A 20,865-nucleotide genomic window follows, 5' to 3' on the forward strand; every position below is an offset into this window, starting at 1 on the left:
TGCCAGGAACCTCAAAGGCAAACAAAATTTGCATGCAGGTGTGTATAACTGGAGAGACCTTTAAATCCTATACAACTGCAAACAACATAATGTATTGGGTTTGCGTGGCAAGGTTTTGGTAGCGGGGGGGCTACAGGGGTGGCTTCTGTGAGAAGCTGCTAGAAGCTTCCCCCATTTCCAATAGAGCTGATGCCAGCTGGCTCCAAGATGGACCTGCTGCTGGCCAAGGCCAAGCCAATCAGCAATGGCGGTAGTGCCTCTGTGATAACATATTTAATAAGGGGGGGGGGGGAACTGCGCAATTGCAGACAGAGAGAGGAGTGAGAATATGTGAGAGAAACAACTCTGCAGACACTAAGGTCAGTGAAGAAGGAGGAGGGAGGAGGTGCTCCAGGCGCCGAGGCAGAGATTCCCCTGCAGCCCATGGTGAAGATTATGGTGAGGCAGGCTGTCCCCCTGCAGCCCGTGGAGGACCCCATGCTGGAGCAGGTGGATGCCTGAAGGAGGCTGTGACCCCATGGAGAGCCTGTGCTGGAGCAGGCTCCTGGCAGGACCTGTGGACCCATGGAGAGGAAGGAGCCCACGCTGAAGCAGGTTTTCTGGCAGGACTTGTGACCCTGCGGGGGACCCACACTGGAGCAGTCTGTTCCTGAGGGACTGCACCCCGTGGAAGGGACCCACGCTGGAGCAGTTTGTGAAGAACTGCACCCCGTGGGAAGGACTCACATTAGAGAAGTTCATGGAGGACTGTCTCCTGTGGGAGGGACCCCACGCTGGAGCAGGGGAAGAGTGTGAGGAGTCCTCCCCCTAAGGAGGAAGGAGCGGCAGAGACAACGTGTGATGAACTGACCGCAACCCCCGTTCCCAGTCCCCCTGTGCTGCTCTGGGGGAGGAGGTAGAGAAATCAGGAGTGAAGTTAAGCCTGGGAAGAAAGGAGGGGTGGGGGGAAGGTGTTTTAAGATTTAGTTTTTATTTTCTCATTACCTTATTCTGATTTGATTGGTATTAAATCAAATCTCGACCCACGAGCCTTTTGTCATATTTTCTATCTATGAGATAAGGACAGGGAGAGATCACTCACCAGTTACCATCACGAGCAAAACAGACTCGACTTGGGGAAATTAGTTTAATTTAATACCAACTTGGCAGAGTTGTTTCTCTCACATATTCTCACTCCTCTCTCTGTCTGCAATTGCGCAGTTCCCCCCCCCCCCCTTATTAAATATGTTATCACAGAGGCACTACCGCCATTGCTGATTGGCTTGGCCTTGGCCAGCAGCAGGTCCATCTTGGAGCCAGCTGGCATCAGCTCTATTGGAAATGGGGGAAGCTTCTAGCAGCTTCTCACAGAAGCCACCCCTGTAGCCCCCCCGCTACCAAAACCTTGCCACGCAAACCCAATACATTATGTTGTTTGCAGTTGTATAGGATTTAAAGGTCTCTCCAGTTATACACACCTGCATGCAAATTTTGTTTGCCTTTGAGGTTCCTGGCAAGTTTTCTGTATGCATTAGTTGTGAATTACTAAACTAGACAATTGTAGCGATTTTGCTGCAGTACAGACCACAGTAACCCTTGTTTTAAACTGACTGCTCGACTGGCCTGCCGCACTGTCTTCAGTTGGGGCATGTCCTAGAAGATCATTTGGAAGCTTTTGGCAAGTTGCCTGGTAGTATAAACTGGATATTATTTAGTGGAAAACATACAATGCAGGTAGGACTGATGCTTCATTGGTTTTGTATTGGACATGCATAAGAGAACATAGGCCCTAGTAAAATGGCAAGCTTTGCTATGATGAATGTAAAAGGGGAGCGATGTGGAGCTTGCTTTTTTTGAGCATGTTATCTTAAAATGGTAGCTGGATATCTATCAGAAAATGTCAGTGTTGTGAGTTTTAACTACTGCTGTCAACAGAAATATATCCAAAACTGTGTTTGACAGAGGGTCTAGCATGAGTAAAGTCCAGAAAGGTAAAATAGGCTCCCCACCTATGACTGATTAATTTTAAACTTGGCGTTAGATCTTAACTAAACTAATCTGATGCCTTTTCCTAAATAGACAGTGTTTTGGTTCTCAGGGTATAGAAATTTAAAACTGTTTTTGTCGGTTATATGTCTTGTGTTTAGTCCTTTCAGACATGCCAAGAGACTAATTGAATAGGTTCATTTTTACAAAATGGAAAAAAATGCACACTAAATTCTAGTGGGTATATGCAGATTTTTTTCTCATGTATTCTTCCTCTGTAAGAAAGTTGGACTTTGTCTTTTTCAATATGTTGTTGTTGTTGCCTGTTTAACTTTTTTTCATGCCTGTTCATGAGAGAAAATGTCAGTTTTCTCACAACAATGAATTTTTAAAAGCACATTATTATAACCACCTCTATTTATACTGTGCTTTATAAACAATTATTTTTATATATTCATGTTTAAAATGTTCATGTGAAGTTTTTGCGTGCCCCCTCTCCCCCCTTGCTTTGGAAGGACCAAAAGGAAATATTGTAACTTTTTCAAAAATACATTTCACTAAAATCAGCTGAAAAATGCTACTAGGCCCACTGTAGAAGTGGTAAAAACATGAACCCTAGGTATTTTGTGTTCTTTTTGTTATCATTTACTGGTAGATCATAATATAAAAAACACATAATTAACAGACTTTGTGACATAGTTAGGAAAATAAAAGTATATGTCACATGAAATATTAACTTCTGTTGTTCATAAACTATTTTAATTTGAGAAGAAGAAATATCACTGGGAGGAAGATACTTAGTGAAAATCTGGTGGCTATTTGAAATTTTTTTTATAGTAAACGTAGTGTGTTGTATTTTGCTTGAAATCTGTGTAAATGAATGTGATCAATTTGAACTGACCTTGTCTCAAAGTAGACTTACATTTTTTGGCACACACAAATATTTTACTTCTGAAAACATATTTGCGGTACTGTGTACAGCTTACTACCATATATGTGAAATGTCACTTACAGGTGCTGACCTTAAAGAAAGAGCAAAGATGCACTCAAGTGAAGTTGGGTCTTTTGTCTCAAAAGCAAGAGCAACTATTAATGAAATGGGTAAGTAATCTCTCCCTTGAACAATGTGTTATTTAACTGTAATCTGAAAAGGTTAGATCAGACGAATAACATAAACATGCATGATTAATCCTTGACACATAATAGGATATCCACAACTATTTATATTGATGAGATGAATATGAATCATGAATCAACCAGTAGCAAAGCTGAGCACGTATCCCAGAGACACATGCAGAGCCATACACCAGTCTCATAACTGGCTACACAGACTGCCCCATACAAGGTGCTGCCTTCAACAGCACCTACGTATAGGACTCTCATAAGATATAAGCAGACAGCTGAGTCCCCTCTTCTTTGAATTGTAGAGAGAGAAGTTCACTAGTGAAGGCACACACACAACACTCACATGCACATTCATGGATCCTCCAAGTACCGGCATGGTCTCTCTGTCTGTCTGGTACCACTGCCCAGATCCCAGACCCTCTTACCTGCTTCATGTGTCCCCTACTCACTGGCTAGTGCAGCTTGATGCTTTCTAGCAAACGTGCATGCACACAGACACTCACAGACTCGTCCCACAGACACTCCACATTCGCAAGTCCATATGGTAAGGAATATCCCTTTGGTCAGTTTGGGTCAGCTGTATTGGCTGTGTCCCTTCCCAACCTCTTGCCCACCCCCAGCCTACTCGCCGTGGGGGAGGCCTTGACGCTGTGTAAGTACATTTAAGTGCATTTACACCAATGCACGCAGCATGGGCAATAAACAGGAGGAGCTGGAAGCCACTGCGCAGCAGGAAAACTATGACATAGTCGCCATCATGGAAACATGGTGGGATGACTCGCACAACTGGAGTGCTGCAATGGACGGCTATAAGCTCTTCAGAAGGGATAGGCAAGGAAGGAGAGGTGGTGGGGTAGCTCTATACGTTAGAGAGTGTTTTGATTGTATAGAGCTCAATGAAGGTAATGATGAGGTCGAGTGCTTATGGGTAAAGATCAGGGGGAAGGCCAACAAGGCAGATATCCTGGAGTATGTTATAGACCACCCAACCAGGATGAGGAAACAGATGAAGTATTCTACAAGCGGCTGGCTGAAGTCTCACAATCTCTAGCCGTTGTTCGAGTGGGAGACTTCAACTTACCAGATGTCTGCTGGAAATACAACACAGCAGAGAGGAAGCAGTCTAGGAGATTCCTGGAGTGTGTGGAAGATAGATAACTTCCTGACGCAGCTGGTAAGCGAGCCAACCAGGGGAGGTGCCCCGCTGGACCTGCTGTTTACGAACAGAGAAGGCCTGGTGGGCGATGTGGTGGTCGGAGGCTGTCTTGGGCATAGCGATCATGAAATGATAGAGTTTTCAATTCTTGGAGAAGTAAGGAGGGGGGTCAGCAAAACCACTACCCTGGACTTTAGAAAGGTGGACTTTGGATTGTTTAGGAGTCTGGTTAACAGAGTCCCTTGGGAGGCAGTCCTGAAGGGCAAAGGAGTCCAGGAAGGCTGGATGTTATTCAAGAAGGAAGTCTTAAAGGCGCAGGAGCAGGCCATCCCCATGTGCCAAAAGACGAGCAGGCGGGGAAGAAGACCGGCCTGGCTGAACAGAGAGCTTTGGCTGGAACTCAGGAAAAAAAAGAGTTTACCACCTTTGGAAGAAGGGGCAGGCAACTCAGGAAGACTACGAGGATATTGTTAGGTTATGCAGGGAGAAAATTAGAAAGGCAAAGGCCCAGCTAGAACTTAAACTGGCCACTGCAGTTAAGGATAACAAAAAATGTTTTTCAAAATATATCAGCGACAAAAGGAGGGCCAAGGAGAATCTCCATCCTTTGTTGGATGCGGAGGGAAACATTGCCACAAAGGATGAGGAAAAGGCTGAGGTACTTAATGCCGCCTTTGCCTCAGTCTTTAATAGTCAGACTGGTCATCCTCAGAGTATTCAGGCCCCTGAGCTGGGAGATGGAGATAGGAAGCAGAATGAAGCCCCAATAATCCAAGAGGTAACAGTTAGCAACCTGCTCCTCCACCTGGATGCCCACAAGTCTCTGGGGCCAGATGGGATCCACCCGAGGATACTGAGGGAGGTGGCGGAGGAGCTGGCCAAGCCACTTTCCATCATTTATCAGCAGTCCTGGTCAACCGGGGAGGTCCCAGATGACTGGAAGTTAGCTAATGTGACACCCATCTACAAGAAGGGTCGGAAGGAGGATCCGGGGAACTACAGGCCTGTCAGCCTGACCTCGGTGCCAGGGAAGGTCATGGAGCAGATCATCTTGAGTGCCATCACGCGGCACGTGCGGGACAACCGGGGGATCAGGCCCAGCCAGCATGGGTTCATGAAGGGAAGTCCTGCTTCACTAACCTGGTCTCCTTCTATGACAAGGTGACCCGCTTGGTGGATGAGGGGAAGGCTGTGGATGTTGTCTACCTGGACTTTAGTAAGGCCTTTGACACTGTCTCCCACAGCATTCTCCTGGAGAAGCTGGCTGCTCACGGCTTGGACAGGCATACTCTTTGCTGGGTTTAAAAACTGGCTGGATGGCCGAGCCCAGAGAGTGGTGGTGAATGGAGTCAAATCCAGTTGGCGACTGGTCACAAGTGGTGTTCCCCAGGGCTCGGTATTGGGGCCGGTCGTGTTTAATATCTTTATCAATGATCTGGATGAGGGGATCGAGTGCACCCTCAGTAAGTTTGCAGACGACACCAAGTTGGCCGGGAGTGTTGATCTGCTGGAGGGTAGGAAGGCCCTACAGAGGGATCTGGACAGGCTGGACCGATGGGCCGGGGCCAACTGCATGAGATTCAACAAGGCTAAGAGCCAGGTCCTGCACTTGGGTCACAACAACCCCATGCAACGCTACAGGCTGGGGGAGGAGTGGCTGGAGAGCTGCCTGGTGGAAAAGGACCTGGGGGTGTTGGTTGACAGCCGCCTGAACATGAGCCAGCAGTGTGCTCAGGTGGCCAAGAGGGCCAATGGCATCCTGGCTTGTATCAGGAATAGTGTGGCCAGCAGGACCAGGGAGGTGATAGTGCCCCTGTACTCGGCACTGGTGAGGCCGCACCTCGAGTACTGTGTTCAGTTTTGGGCCCCTCACTACAAGAAGGACATTGAGGTGCTGGAGCGTGTCCAAAGAAGGGCAACGAAGTTGGTGAAGGGTCTAGAGCACAAGTCTTATGAGGAGCGGCTGAGGGAGCTGGGGTTGTTTAGCCTGGAGAAGAGGAGGCTGAGGGGAGACCTTATTGCTCTCTACAACTACCTGAAAGGAGGTTGTAGCGAGGTGGGGGTCGGTCTCTTCTCCCTAGTAACAAGCGATAGGACGAGAGGAAACGGCCTCAAGCTGCTCCAGGGGAAGTTTAGGTTGGATATTAGGAAAAACGTCTTCACCGAAAGGGCAGTCAGGCATTGGAACAGGCTGCCCAGGGAAGTGGTTGAGTCCCTGTCCCTGGAGGTATTTAAAAGACGGGTAGATGTGGTGCTTAGGGACATGGTTTACTGGTGGACTTGGCAGTGCTAGGTTAACGGTTGGACTCGATGATCTTAAGGGTCTTTTCCAACCTTAACAATTCTATGATTCTATGATTCTGTGATTCTAAGTACTGTTCAGGAATAGCCAAAACATTGGTATGTTGTCAACACTGGTTTAGGCACAACTGCAAAGCACAGCACCATATGGGTTGCTTATGAAGAAAGTTGACTCCATCCTAGCCAAAACCAGTACAATCTCCACCCCTTATTCCAAACCATTTGCATCATGCTCAGGTCCCACATTCTCTCATACATTTAAGTATTCTCTGACCATCCCATTCATATATTGTTTCATTTCTATGCTCTGCTCAAATCTTTCCACTTACTTACCTAACCCACACTGCATTACAATATTTGATCCTTTTATTGCATACCTTCCTTTTTCCTTCTATTCCATCTATTTCTCATTCCTGAAATTCCCTCTTACCAACACTTACAACTTATACTACATACTTAAACCATCTTTTCATCCGACAATCATGTTTATACATCCTCATTAACCACCATCCCCTGTTCATTGACATGCACACAGATATTATTACCCCATTCCATGCCCCCTCTGCCAAATGTCCATAAGAACAGTCAATGACTTGGGCCTCATCTGTCAAGGTGATCACTCAGGACAGGAGAAGCAGTATTTTGGATTGTTGGCTGCCAAGACTGGCTTGGGTTGGGTCATGGCTGCACTCTCCCAGTTCCTTGTGAGGCTCATTCTCCATTGGTTCCTGCTGTAGTACTTCCTATAACATACAGCTCAAATCATGGGTTATTTTCCTCCAAGGTTAAATCTCCTTGAGATACACACCAGATTTCCCCATCTTCCTGCATTGCCCACCAAGTGCACCTGGGTCCTTGAGTGAAGACAATCCCATGAATGGGCCTGCCTTTTCCCAAGGGAGGAGCCACACATGCTGTCTTTCCCAGCCAGTTCTCTATGTGCACTATGGGGACTTTATCTCCTCCCACTATATGTAGGAGCTTTGGGCAGGACCAGGGCAGTTAGCAGATCCTCTGGTGTTTAGCTTTTGCTAAATTTGCATCCCAGTGCTTCTGTTCCCTGGCACCCAACGCTCTCAGTATAAACAGTCCTTTGTATCATTCAATCTTTTTGGAGGCTTGTGGGTGATAGGGAATGTGAAACACCCAATCAATGCTGTGTTCCTTGGCCCAGGAATCTATGAGGTTATTTTGGAAATGAGTCCCGTTGTCTGACTTGATTCTTTCTGGGGTACTGTGTCACCACAGAACTTGCCTTTCAAGGCCCAGCATGGTGTTTCGGGTGGTGACATGGTTCACAGGGTATGTTTCCAGCCACACAGTAGTCACTTCCATCAGCATGTAGTACTTGCCATGGCAGGTTTGTGCCAGTGGTCCAATATAGTTGATCTGCCAGGCCTTGCCATATTGATATCCCAGCCACTGTCCTCTATTCCAGGGAGACTTTACTCGCATGGCTTGCTTGATTGCAGCGCATGTTTTGCATTCATGGTTGATGTGTGTGATGGTGTCAATAGTCAGGTCGACCCCTCCATCACAAGCCTATCTGTTCGTTGCATCTCTCCCTAGATGTCCCAATGTTTCATGGTCCCACCGAGCTATGAATAGCTCACCCTTACATTCCCAGTCCAGGTCTGCCTGAGCCACTTCAATTCTGGCAGCCTGGTCCACCTGCTCGTTGTTTTGATGTTCTTCAGTGGCACAGTTCTTGGGCATGTGAGCATCTACATGGTGGACCTTTACAGGAATGTTTTCTACTCAGGCAGCGATGTCTTGCCACAGTGCAGCAGCCCAAATGGGTTTACCCCTGCGCTGGCAGTTGGTCTGCTTCCATTGCTATGGCCACCCCCACAGGGCATTTGCCACCATCCATGAGTCAGTATAGAGTACTGGCCATTTCTCTCATTCAGCAGTCTCTAGGGCCAGCTGGATGGCTTTTGCTTCTGCAAACTGATTCAATTTGCATTCTTTGACAGTTGCTGTGATTTTTCATGTGGGACTCCACACAGTAGCTTTCCACTTTTGATGATTTCCTATAACATGACAGGATCACTCAGTGAAAAGAGCATACTGCCTTTCACCTTCTGATAATTCATTGTATGGTGGCGCCTCTTGGATATAAATCACCTCCTCGGGTGATGCTCCAAAATCTCTGCCTTCTGGCCAGTCCATCATCACTTCCAGAATTCCAGGGCGATTGGGGTTCCCCATTCAAGCCTGTTGCATGATCAATGCTACCCACTTACTCCTCATATTGTTGGTTACATGATGGGTAGATGGGACCCTTGCTTTGAACAATCAGTGCAGCACAGGGAATCACTGTGCCAAGAGGAGCTGTGCTTCTGCACCAACTCCCTCTCTTTGAAATCTCACCCTCTATCCAGTGTGTATGTGTGCTGTGAGGGCTTAAGTGCCAGCTACTGGTGAGACCTGTGTGAGTAGATTTGGGGCCAGATACTGGAGCAAGGGAGGGTGTCATGGTTTAACCCCAGCCAGTAACTAAGCACCACACAGCTGCTTGCTCACTCCCCGCTCCCTGGTGGGATGGGGGAGAGAATCGGAAGAGTAAAAGTGAGAAAAACTCGTGGGTTGAGATAAGAACAGTTTAATAATTGAAAACAATCCAGGACTAGAAATATTGGAAATGGGGGAAGCTTCTAGCAGCTTCTCACAGAAGCCACCCCTGTAGCCCTGTCCTGGTTTCAGCTGGGATAGAGTTAGTTTTCTTCTTAGTAGCTGGTAGAGCGCTGTGTTTTGGATTTAGGATGAGAATAATGTTGATAACGCACTGATGTTTTGGTTCTTGCTGAGCAGAGTTTACACTAGTCAAGGACTTTTCAGCTTCTTGTGCTCTGCCAGGTGCACAAGAAGCTGGGAGGGAGCATAGCTAGGACAGCTGACCCAGACTGGCCAAAGGGCTATTCCATACCATATGACGTCATGCTCAGTATATAAGCTGGGGGAAGAAGAAGGAAGGGGGGGACGTTCGGTGTGATGGCGTTTGTCTTCCCAAGTAACCGTTACGCGTGATGGAGCCCTGCTTTCCTGAGGATGGCTGAACACCTTCCTGCCGATGGGAAGTAGTGAATGAATTCCTTGCTTTGCTTTGCTTTGCTTGCGCGCGCGGCTTTTGCTTTACCCATTAAACTGTCTTTATCTCAACCCATGAGTTTTCTCACTTTTACTCTTCCGATTCTCTCCCCCATCCCACCGGGGGGAGTGAGCGAGCGGCTGTGTGGTGCTTAGTTGCTGGCTGGGGTTAAACCACGACAAGCCCCCCCCCTACCAAAACCTTGCCACGCAAACCCAATACAGTTGTATTTGAGAAATCTGTTCCAAACATCTTTGTACAAGCTTCTCTTTCCAAATGCCATATTTAAATACCCTGAAATTTTTCTGTACAATACTATTCTATAAAATGCTTTGACACGTACCTCTATAATACACTACAAAAGCTGTAAACTAAAAAAAGGCATACATTGTAACAGGTTATACATATCATATTCAAAATTGTAATTACACTCAAATACATTTATTAAAAAGTAATTCTTTTACAAATCTGGCACACCAAAATCAAACAGTGAAGTAACATCTAAGGAGTGCAAAACTTTGTTTAAATAGAATTAATGTTTGTTAACAATATACACCACAATAATAAAAGTTATTAATATTATTTTGCCAACAGATATATGCTTCAAGTTAATATCATTAAAAATCTTTCACTGCAAAAACATAATTTAAATTTTAGGGCAGTAATGCCACCACGTAAATTAATGATTTTTATTTTGCCTTCATCTAGCATTTGTCTATGTTTAAACCTATAATGCTTGACAAACCACAATACAAATCAAAGCCAACCACTAATGAAATCTCTTGCCTGTGTAAAATAAGAAAGTTTTATGCTTTGCAGACAAAGTACACATGTGTGCATAATTAAAAAGTGAATCAAAGCTTTCAGCTACCACATATAACATCCTATTCGTTCCACAGAGATAGCTAAGATAGACATATAGAATCAAATTTAAAATGAAAGTTCCTACTATGCAGTTTAAGGAAAGTAAAAAAGTACTTGCTATATTCAAGTAAATGAACAAGAATACTTAATTTGAGACAAATTACATTCATTTACCCAAAATTTCACTTAATAAGTGACTTATAGTACATTTCTATCATTGATGCAAACAATCCAGGACTAGAAATAGTACATAGATGAAGAAATGAAGGGTGCGGAGGTTTTTAAAACAATTATTATTACTTCTATGGCTATATGAAAAACTGATTAAATAAATCTCACATATGGAAGACGTATTTTTCAAGCCAAAAGTTACAAAGTACTACCACAACAATTGAAGAATCTTTAACTGAGAACAGAAAATACGTTGAAATATCATTTCCCAATACTAGCATATATTGCTTTTAATATTTTGGTTTTTGCTGTGATCTTTATGAAGACAGGCATGAACAAACTCTTCCTAGAGTCACAATTCTATTCCAGAAATGTCCTATTATAAATACATCCTTCCACAATGCAAAAAGAGATATAATTTATTTTTTCTTGTTGTTTATAAATGATTTGCAAATATGATGACTTCTGTTGTTGTGTATGAAGAGAAAGTTCCAGTAAGAATTCCATTGCTCTTCCTAGTCCACCCACACGCAGGATACTTATATTTATCAGCAATCCTACCGATTAGAGCTACTGCTGATTGTATTCTTGAGTAAAAATGAATTCAGCCTAATCAATTAAGAACAACCAGAATGCTTTATAAATATTAACTAACTATCATGGACTTCCAAAACAGGCCATCTTTCACAAAAAAACAAGTAGTAGTAGTAGTAGTAGCAATAATAATAATAATATACAAAGCAAGTGATGCACGATGCAATTGCTCACCACCCACTAACCGATGCCCAGCCCATCCCCGAGCAGCAGTCCCTGTCCCCCGGCCAACTCCCCCCAGCTTATATACTGAGCATGATGTCATGTGGTATGGAATAACCCTTGGGCCAGTCTGGGTCAGCTGTCCTGGCTGTGCTCCCTCCCAGCTTCTTGTGCACCTGGCAGAGCATGGGAAGCTGAGAAGTCCTTGAATTAGTATAAGCACTGTTTAGCAACAACTAAAACATCAGTGTGTTATCAACACTATTCTCATCCTAAATCCAAAACAGAGCACTATACCAGCTACTAGGAAGAAAATTAACTCTATCCCAGCTGAAACCAGGACAATATCCACCCCTTATTCCATACCATCTACGTCAGGTCCAGGTCCTACCCTTTCCAATACATTCCAATTAATCACCACCACTTTTCCTGTCTTTTGATATATACACACACAGATATCATTCCTTTAGTCCATGGGCCATCCCTCTAAAATGTCCACTGAGTTCATTTAGTCCATGACTTGGGTTCCATCTGTCATAACGGTCTTTCAGGGCAGGAGAGATGGCTTGTGGTGTTGGATTGTTGCATGCTGAAGCCAGTTCTGGTTCCATCACCGCTGCACTCTGCTCGGTTTCATCAAAGTTCATTCTTCATTAATCTGGGTGATTCTTACTGTAATACCGATGACATGACATATAGCCACCAAAGAAGTGATGATATACAGTATTATATAGCAATTAACATCATACAATTCAGTTCATTGGCAATTTTCACCCAAAATCAAATCCCCTTGAGGTACACGTTGGACTTCCCCATCCTCCCGCATCACCCACCAAGTGCACCCAGGTCCTTGAGCAAAAGCAATCCCACGAATGGGTTTGCCTTTGCCCGAGGCAGGAATAACCCAGACTGTCTTCCCCAGCATCTTTTTTGTGTGCAGTACAGGGACTTTATCCCCTTCTACAGTACATAAAAGTACAAAAAAAGACACAGACAGACCAGAGAGGGTCCCAAGGAGGGCCACGAAGATGATCAAAGGGCTGGAGATCCTGCCCTATGAGGAAAGACTGAAGCAGTTGGGTCTTTTCTCCCTGGAGAAGAGAAGGCTCAGGGGGATCTCATCACAGTATTCCAGTACTTAAAGGGTGGCTACAAAGAGGACGGAGGCTCTCTCTTCACAAGGAGATACATGGAGAAGACAAGGGGCAACGGGTACAAGTTGCACCGGGAGAGGTTTCATCTCAACATAAGAAAGAAATTTTTTACAGTGAGAACAATCATTCACTGGAACAACCTCTTCAGGGATGTGGTGGAGTCCCCATCGCTGGACATTTTCAAGATGCCATTGGACAGGGTGCTAGATAATCTCATCTAGGCTCCCTTTCCCACAAAAGGTTGGACCAGATGATCTTTCGAGGTCCCTTCCAACCTGGGCTATTCTATGATTCTATGATACATCAAGTTCATTTTTAGCACGAAAATAGTTCATGGCACTGTACCTGTACTTGTACTTTTCAGAAAGCGGTACACTGTGCTGAGCTGAAGGCTGATCATCACTGACATAAAGGAAATGATGTTCTAGCCAAGAATGGGGTCTCTTTCCACAGGTTTTAAATGGGAACAGAATAAAGCCTCAAAGTTTCCAAGAATGCTTTTTAAATGGGAGTGCTTGATGGCGAACACTTAGGAACATCCCCTCTCTCATCAGACGCTCAGTTGGGGCTCTTTAGGTGGTGTCTGGTGGCCCAGGTCACTCAGAGGAGACCAATGGGGCCAGGGACGTGGCTCAGGAGCGGGCGACTCTCAGAGCAATAACTGCAGTCAGGAGGGAGTGCTCCCTCCCGAATCACAGACAGCAGCTACGGACCCTGCAGCCCCAACTTGGGCACCTCACTGAAGTGTCTTAAAAAGATAGATGGGGTGAATCTCAGCCCTCGAGAGAGAGTTTCCAAGACACAAATAGCAGTCAGGGCCTCCACTCTGGTTAATGATGAGTGCAAGCCAGATGCCTCTCTTTGAAAGATTTCTGGGCAAAGCGACATCGACCTGTTATAAAACTAGGTGCCAAAGTTGGGCTCTTACAGAAACAATTAGTTACTTACATAAGTGACCTGCTTTTTCAAATGTGCTGAACATCCAACAGTTCCTATGGACTCCATTTGCTGGATGCTCAGCAGTTTTAGAAATCAGACCATTTCTTTGGATGCCTGAATATGGACTTGGGGACGCTGGCTCTAGCCACTCCAACTTATAGATTCTGGTCATGCTGTTTCTACAGCAGAGGCAACTCCAAATTAAAATGAGCAGAGTTAGAAGTCATTTTTGAAAACGAACCTGACTGCACTTTGAAAAATGTATTGTTTGTAAATGTTATTAACAAATTAAATAGAAATTCATGTATTATTTAGTAATAGTCATCTTTAATATGAGAAAAAGTGTCAGCGGAGCTACGACCAGATGGACCAGATGATCTTTCTAGGTCCCTTCCAACCTGGGCTGTCCTATGATTCTATGACTGCAAGATTCTAAATCTGAGTTGGCTTGTCCCAGTCACTTTCGTGTCTTCCGTGTGCCTGGAAACAACTTCCACAAGGACCCGTTCCGTGATTTGTCCAGGGACTGAAGTGAGGCTGACTGGTGTGTAGTTTCCCCAAATTTTCTTTTTTTGCAAATGCATGTAATATTTGCTCTTTTCCAGTGGTCTGGGTCTTCCAAAGCCTTTCAAAGACAGGGGCTCTCCAGTGCTGCCAGCGAACTCTTTTAGCACCCTCAGGTGTATCCCATCAGATCCTGTAGCCTTGTATGTGTCCAATTGGTACAGATGGACCTTAACTCACGCCTCTTCTACTATTGGTGGTTTGCCGATGAGTTTTTTGTTGATTCTTGGTATAAAGACTTGGGAGCTGACCTTACACATACAGACCAAGGCAAAGACTGCATTGAGTACTTCAGCCTTTTTTGTCATTTTTAACTAATTTGCCAGCCCCATTCAGTAGATGACTGTCGTGGTTTAACCCCAGCCGGCAACTAAGCACCACACAGCTGCTTGCTCACTCCCCTGCCGGTGGGATGGGGAAGAGAATCGGAAGAGTAAAAGTGAGAAAACTCGTGGGTTGAGATAAAGACAGTTTAATAGGTAAAGCAAAAGCTGCGCACGCAAGCAAAGCAAAACAAGGAATTCATTCACTACTTCCCATTGGCAGGCAGATGTTCAGCCATCTCCAGGAAAGCAGGGCTCCATCACGCGTGATGGTTACTTGGGAAGACAAATAACCATCACTCCGAACGTCCTCCCATTCTTCTTCCCCCAGCTTTATATACTGAGCATGATGTCATATGGTATGGAATAGCCCTTTGGCCAGTCTGGCCCTCGATCACGAGCCCATCTATATGTTGCATCTCTTCCTTGGTGGCCTGAGGGGTCATGGGCCCACAGAGCTAGAAATAATTCACCCTTATGTTGCCAGTCCAGATCCACCTGAGCCACTTCAATCTTAGCAGCCTGATCCACCCGCTGGTTGTTTTGTTGTTCTTCAGTGGCCCGACTCTTAGGTACGTGAGCATCTACGTGACGTACTTTTACAACCAGGTTCTCTACCCGGGCAGGAATATCTTGCCACAATGCGGCAGCCCAGATGGGTTTGCCTCTGCGCTGCCAGTTGCTCTGCTTCCATTGCTGCAACCACCCCCACGGGGCATTTGCCATCATCCATGAGTCAGTATAGAGATAGAGCGTTGGCCACTTTTCTCGTTCAGCAATATCCAAAGCCAGCTGGATGGCCTTCACCTCTGCAAACTGACTTGATTCGCCTTCCCCTTCAGCAGTTTCTGCGACTCATCGTATAGGACTCCATACAGCAGCCTTCCACCTCCAATGCTTTCCCACAAGACAACAAGACCCATCAGTGAACAGGGCATATTGCTTCTCATTTTCTGGCAGTTTATTATACAGTGGGGCCTCCTCAGCACGTGTCACCCCCTCCTCTGGCGATATTCTGAAATCTTTGCCTTCTGGCCAGTCCATCATCACTTCCAGAATTCCAGGGCGATTGGGGTTCCCCATTCAAGCCTGTTGCATGATCAGTGCGACCCGCTTACTCCACGTAGCATCAGTTGCATGATGTGTAGAGGGGACCTTCCCTTTGAACATCCAGCCCAGCACCGGCAGTCAGGGTGCCAGGAGGAGCTGTGCTTCAGTACCAACTACTTCTGAAGCGGCTCGAACCCCTTCATATGCTGCCAATATCTCTTTTTCAGTTGGAGTATAGCAGGCCTCGGATCCTCTGTATCCCCGACTCCAAAACCCTAGGGGTCGACCTCGAGTCTCCCCTGGTGCTTTCTGACAGAGGCTCCAGGTAGGGCCATTCTCCCCAGCTGCGGTGTAGAGTACATTTTTTACATCTTGTCCTGTCCGGACTGGAACAAGGGCTACTGCATGAACTATCTCCCGTTTAATTTGTTCAAAGGCTTGTCGTTGCTCAGGGCCCCATTTGAAATCATTCTTCTTCCGGGTCACTTGATAGAGAGGGCTTACGATCAGACTGTAATTTGGAATATGCATTCCCCAAAAACCCACAATGCCTAAGAAAGCTTGTGTTTCCTTTTTGCTAGTTGGTGGGGACATGGCTGTTATTTTGTTGATCACATCCATTGGGATCTGACGACATCCATCTTGCCATTTCATTCCTAAAAACTGGATCTCCTGTGCAGGTCCCTTGACCTTCTTTGTTTTATGGCAAAACTGGCCTCCAGAAGGAGTTGGACTATTTTCTTCCCTTTCTCAAAAACCTCTTCTGCTGTGTTGCCCCACACAATGATGTCATTCAATGTATTGCAGGTGTTCTGGAGCCCCACCCTGTTCCAATGTAGTCTGGATCAGTCCATGGCAAATGGTGGGGGTGTGTTTCCACCCCTGGGGCAGTCGATTCCAGGTGTACTGGACCCCCCTCCAAGTGAAAGCAAACTGTGGCCTGCACTCTGCCGCCAAAGGGATTAAGAAAAACGCATTAGCAATATCAGTCATTACATACCACTTGGCTGCTTTTGACTCCAATTCGTGTTGAAGTTCTAGCATGTCAGGCATGGCAGCACTCGGCGGCAGCGTGACTTCATTCAGGCCCCGATAGTCTACTGTTAGTCTCCACCCTCCATTAGACTTTCGCACTGGCCATATGGGACTGTTAAAAGGTGAGCGAGTCTTGCTGATCCCTCCTTGGCTCTCCAGTCAGCGAATCAACTTATGGATGGGAATCAGGGAGTCTCGGTTGGTGCAATATTGCCGCCGGTGCACCGTTGTGGTGGTGATCGGCACCTGTTGTTCTTTGACCCTCAGCAACCCCACAACAGAAGGGTCCTCCGAGAGACCGGGCAAGGTGGACAGGTGTTTAATTTCCTCCATCTCCAAGGCAGCTATACCAAAAGCCCACCGGTACCCTTTTGGGTCCTTGAAATACCCTCTCTGGAGGTAGTCTATCGCCAGGAGCAACGGCGGGAGATTTAAACGCAGCTTAACCGCCAACGGCACTTGGTCGGCGAGGAGCACAGCGGCGGCAAGGGTAAGTCCTGTGGCTCAGCATTAGATTGGGGCAGGCGAGGGGGTCCTCGGAGCCCGGGAAACCCGAGGGCGAGCAGAGGGACCCATCAGGAGCCGGCAGCTCTCGTGAATGAGGCTGACGTGCGGCTGACGCGGCGTGGGCGTTGCCAGGAGCAACGGCGGGAGATTTAAACAGCCCCTAGGGAGCGTGAGCGACCAGGACGTGGCGCGGCAGTTGGCGCGGCAGTTTGCGCAGGCAGGGCTCTGCAACCCGCTTGTAGGTCCACAGCCCAGGGAAGTGCTCTAGGCCTCTGGCAAAATGGTGGGCACTCGCCTCAGGGCCAAAACCACTGTTCCTACAGAGGAAGCCCCTGAGACATCTGACGCATCCACCCAGACGGATCTGGTAAGAAAAGAAACATCAGTACAGGCGGTAGGTTGCAGCAAGTGCCCAAACCCTTCTCCTGATGAAGAGGTAAGTACCTGCATAAGGTGCGCACAGGTCGATGTTATGTTACGTCAGGTGGCCGAACTGCAGGAAACAGTTAAAAGGCTGTGCAGTATTAGAGGAGCTGAGACAGAGATAGATAGGTGGCTTCAGAGCCATGTTCCTGTGGCAGACACCACCGAGAATGAGGCACCTTGGACCCTGGTGACTCACAAAAGCAGGACTCCACATCAACCTGCACCCTCCAGCATCACAATCAGAAACAGATATGAAGCCTTAACATATGAGGACACCCATGAGCAAGGTCTGCAAAGCCCCCTGCAAGGGGAAACTGTACCAGCAACGCACAGTGGACACCGTAAAACGAAACGATGAGTACTCGTAGTGGGTGACTCTCTGTTGAAGGGTACTGAGGCACCCATCTGCTGACCTGACAGGGAGTCACGAGAGGTATGCTGCCTTCCGGGAGCTAAGGTTCGAGACGTGGCCGAGAGGGTGCCACAATTCATCAAGAAAACGGACTACTATCCGTTGTTACTATTTCATGTAGGCATGAACGACACTGAAAGCCGAAACCTGGGTAAAATCAAGGAAGACTTTCAAGACCTGGGCGTGCAAGTGAAAAACATTGGTGCCCAAGTTATCTTTTCTTCCATCTTGCCAGTTCGAGGGAAGGGGGTAGCCAGAAATAGGCGCATAATGCATATCAACTCCTGGCTACGTGGCTGGTGCCGTCGTGAGGGTTTTGGCTTTTACGACAATGAGGCATTCTTCGATGACTATAACATGCTAGGGAGGGACGGAATCCACCTGTCTAGAAGGGGCAAGGGAATCTTCAGCAACAGGCTGGCTAACTTGGTGAGGAGGGCTTTAAACTGAAGGACTCGGGGGGTGGGGTCCAAAACAGAAATGCTCATGCCATCACATCCAGCTGGGGAGTAAGTCAGGCCAACCAGAGCGGCGACAAATGTTCCTTAGCTGTCTCCCAAGATGTGTACCAGAGGAGCAACCACCTCAAGTGTATGTATACAAATGCACACGATCTGGGAAACAAACAGGAGGAACTGGAGCTCCGTGCCTAGTCAGAAGGTTATGATATCATAGGAGTAACTGAGACATGGTGGGACAACTCACATGACTGGGGAATCACGATGGACGGTTATAGGCCGTTTCGCAAAGACAGGCAGGGAAAAAGAGGTGGAGGAGTCGCACTCTATATTAAGGAAAACCTCGAGTGTATCGAAGTCAACTACGGTGATTGTGAGTGCTCTATTGAATGCCTCTGGGTTAAAATGAGAGGGGTCGTCTCCAAGCAGGACCTTACAGTGGGCATCTGCTACCGACCTCCAAACCATGACGATAAAGCCGATGAAGCAATATTTGGGACACTAAGGCAAGCTTCTGGTCAACAGAACCTGGTTCTCATGGGTGACTTCAACTACCCAGACATTTGCTGGAAGAGCAATGCAGCAGCTCGCGTGTCATCCATCAAGTTCCTGGAATGCGTAGAGGACTGTTTCCTCTTACAAATGTTAGATGGGCCAACCAGGAAGGAGGCACTGCTGGACCTGCTATTCACAAACCAAGAAAACCTGCTTTGTAATATCCGGTAGCGACGGAGGTGGGCGAGGATGGGGCGATAAGGAAAAGGCCCACGGGCGACTGCATCCAATGGATGCTACGCCGGGGAGTGCTCGGCGTTCCCACAGAAGTTTTTGGACACCCCAAATTGGGGGAAAATACGCAATGAGCTGACAGAAGTGATCATAAGCAATGTTGGAGGAGCCAGTGACCGGCTTCGCGCCTGGGGAACAGAAGAAAGGGTGCTCAAGAAGGGGTTTGCGGCAAAGCGGTGCTGGCTTGCCGCACGTAGCGCGCTGATGGGGCATGAAGTTCCTGGGAACGAAAAGCCAACGGGTTTAGTCTCGGAGGGGACACAGGCTGGCTGGGAGGGAGCACAGCCAGGGGGCTGACCCAGACTGGCCAAAGGGCTATGCCATACCATATGACATCATGCTCAGCATATAAAGCTGGGGGAAGAAGAAGGAAGGGACGTTTGGAGTGATGGTGTTTGTCTTCCCAAGTAACCGTTACGCATGATGGAGCCCTGCTTTCCTGAGGATGGCTGAACACCTGCTTGCCTATGGGAAGTAGTGAATGAATTCCTTGCTTTGCTTTGCTTTGCTTGCGCGCGCGGCTTCTGCTTTACCCATTAAACTGTCTTTATCTCAACCCATGAGTTTTCTCACTTTTACTCTTCCGATTCTCTCCCCCATCCCTCCGGGGGGGAGTGAGCAAGCAGCTGTGTGGTGCTTAGTTGCTAGCTGGGGTTAAACCACGACGGTTTTTTTTGGTGCCCAATATAGGGTACAAAGGGTTCGAGACAACGACAGATTTAATTGGAATGTGCTAGATCGAAGTTATAGCAGGTATTGCTGTTTAGCTATTAATCGGCAGGTTTCTGTGCTTGCCACGGGGCTGGCTTGCCTTACTGTATATTAGAGTCTAATGCTCGTTAGTGGCTGCTTTTTGCTTTCGCTGCTTGCTGTACTGCTGAACTGCTTATCGTCTTACTCCGCTGTGCCTGGGAACATTTTGATAACAGCAATGGCTATGTGCCTGGGCTGGCAGATGGCCAGGGCATCTCTGCTGTTTTTCTGTACTGCTGTACTGGACAGGCTGGAACTCCAGTGTGAACTCGAGTTGAAGGGGTGGCCTGTGGGGCACAGACGGGGCCGTCGTTACTGGGGACTGAGCCAACGGAGGAAGGGGAGGCGCAGGGAGGCTATGGCGCAGCGGGAACAAAGGAGTCGGGAAAGGTGTTCCCGTTACGAGTGGGGAGTCTAGAGCAGCCACCCACGGAACCTTCGGCACCTTCTGCACCGGCGGATCCGCCACCTCCTCAGTAACCCTGGGGCGAGTTGCAACAATGTGTGGAAAGGGAGCTGACTGATAGGTTGCTGGATTGGGTCCCGGGGGCCGATGTGGGATCCCAGCGGTATTGCGAACTACGTGAAGGAAGATGGCGGGAAGGAGAAAAGGAGGGCAAGACACCATCACCTTCTGAGGACGCCCCGTTGCATCCCAGTGATCGACGGGTGCTGGACACACAGAGAGCAGAGCGCAGGAAAAGATCTGAGGAACAAGGAGAACCGGCGTCACGGCTGACGACATCTAGGGGGGTGGTAGGGCTCCCCCGGCACTGCCAGTGATAACTGAGCTACCAGAGGGACCCCTTACCCCTGGGGCAGTGGGAAAGCGAACTGGTATTACTTTGCAAGATGCTCGCTCTGTGATTGTTGCTTATCCTGTGTGTTCCAAAGGTCCCCTCTGGGAGGCAGGGGTAAACCCTCGAGGGTTGCAGCCCAACCAAATATGGCAGTCTGATGTTACGATTTATGAACCCTTTAATCTACGTAAGTATCTGCATGTTACAGCTGATACCTGCAGTGGAG

At 47.3% G+C, this 20,865-nt stretch overlaps 1 long non-coding RNA gene across 1 annotated transcript; it reads left to right on the forward strand.

Annotated features, from left to right (window-relative positions):
• Positions 1-330: 330 nt before the first annotated feature.
• On the forward strand, positions 331-14,469 carry LOC148056784 (uncharacterized). Its single transcript, XR_015702429.1, has 3 exons — positions 331-895; positions 2,980-3,066; positions 12,370-14,469. It is a non-coding gene; the product is annotated as an uncharacterized LOC148056784 (long non-coding RNA).
• The last annotated feature ends 6,396 nt before the right edge of the window (positions 14,470-20,865 follow it).

The sequence above is a fragment of the Nipponia nippon genome, unplaced genomic scaffold (assembly GCF_047370975.1).
Source record: "Nipponia nippon isolate SJK-2023a ecotype South Korea unplaced genomic scaffold, ASM4737097v1 scaffold_115, whole genome shotgun sequence".
Classification (NCBI taxonomy): domain Eukaryota; kingdom Metazoa; phylum Chordata; class Aves; order Pelecaniformes; family Threskiornithidae; genus Nipponia; species Nipponia nippon.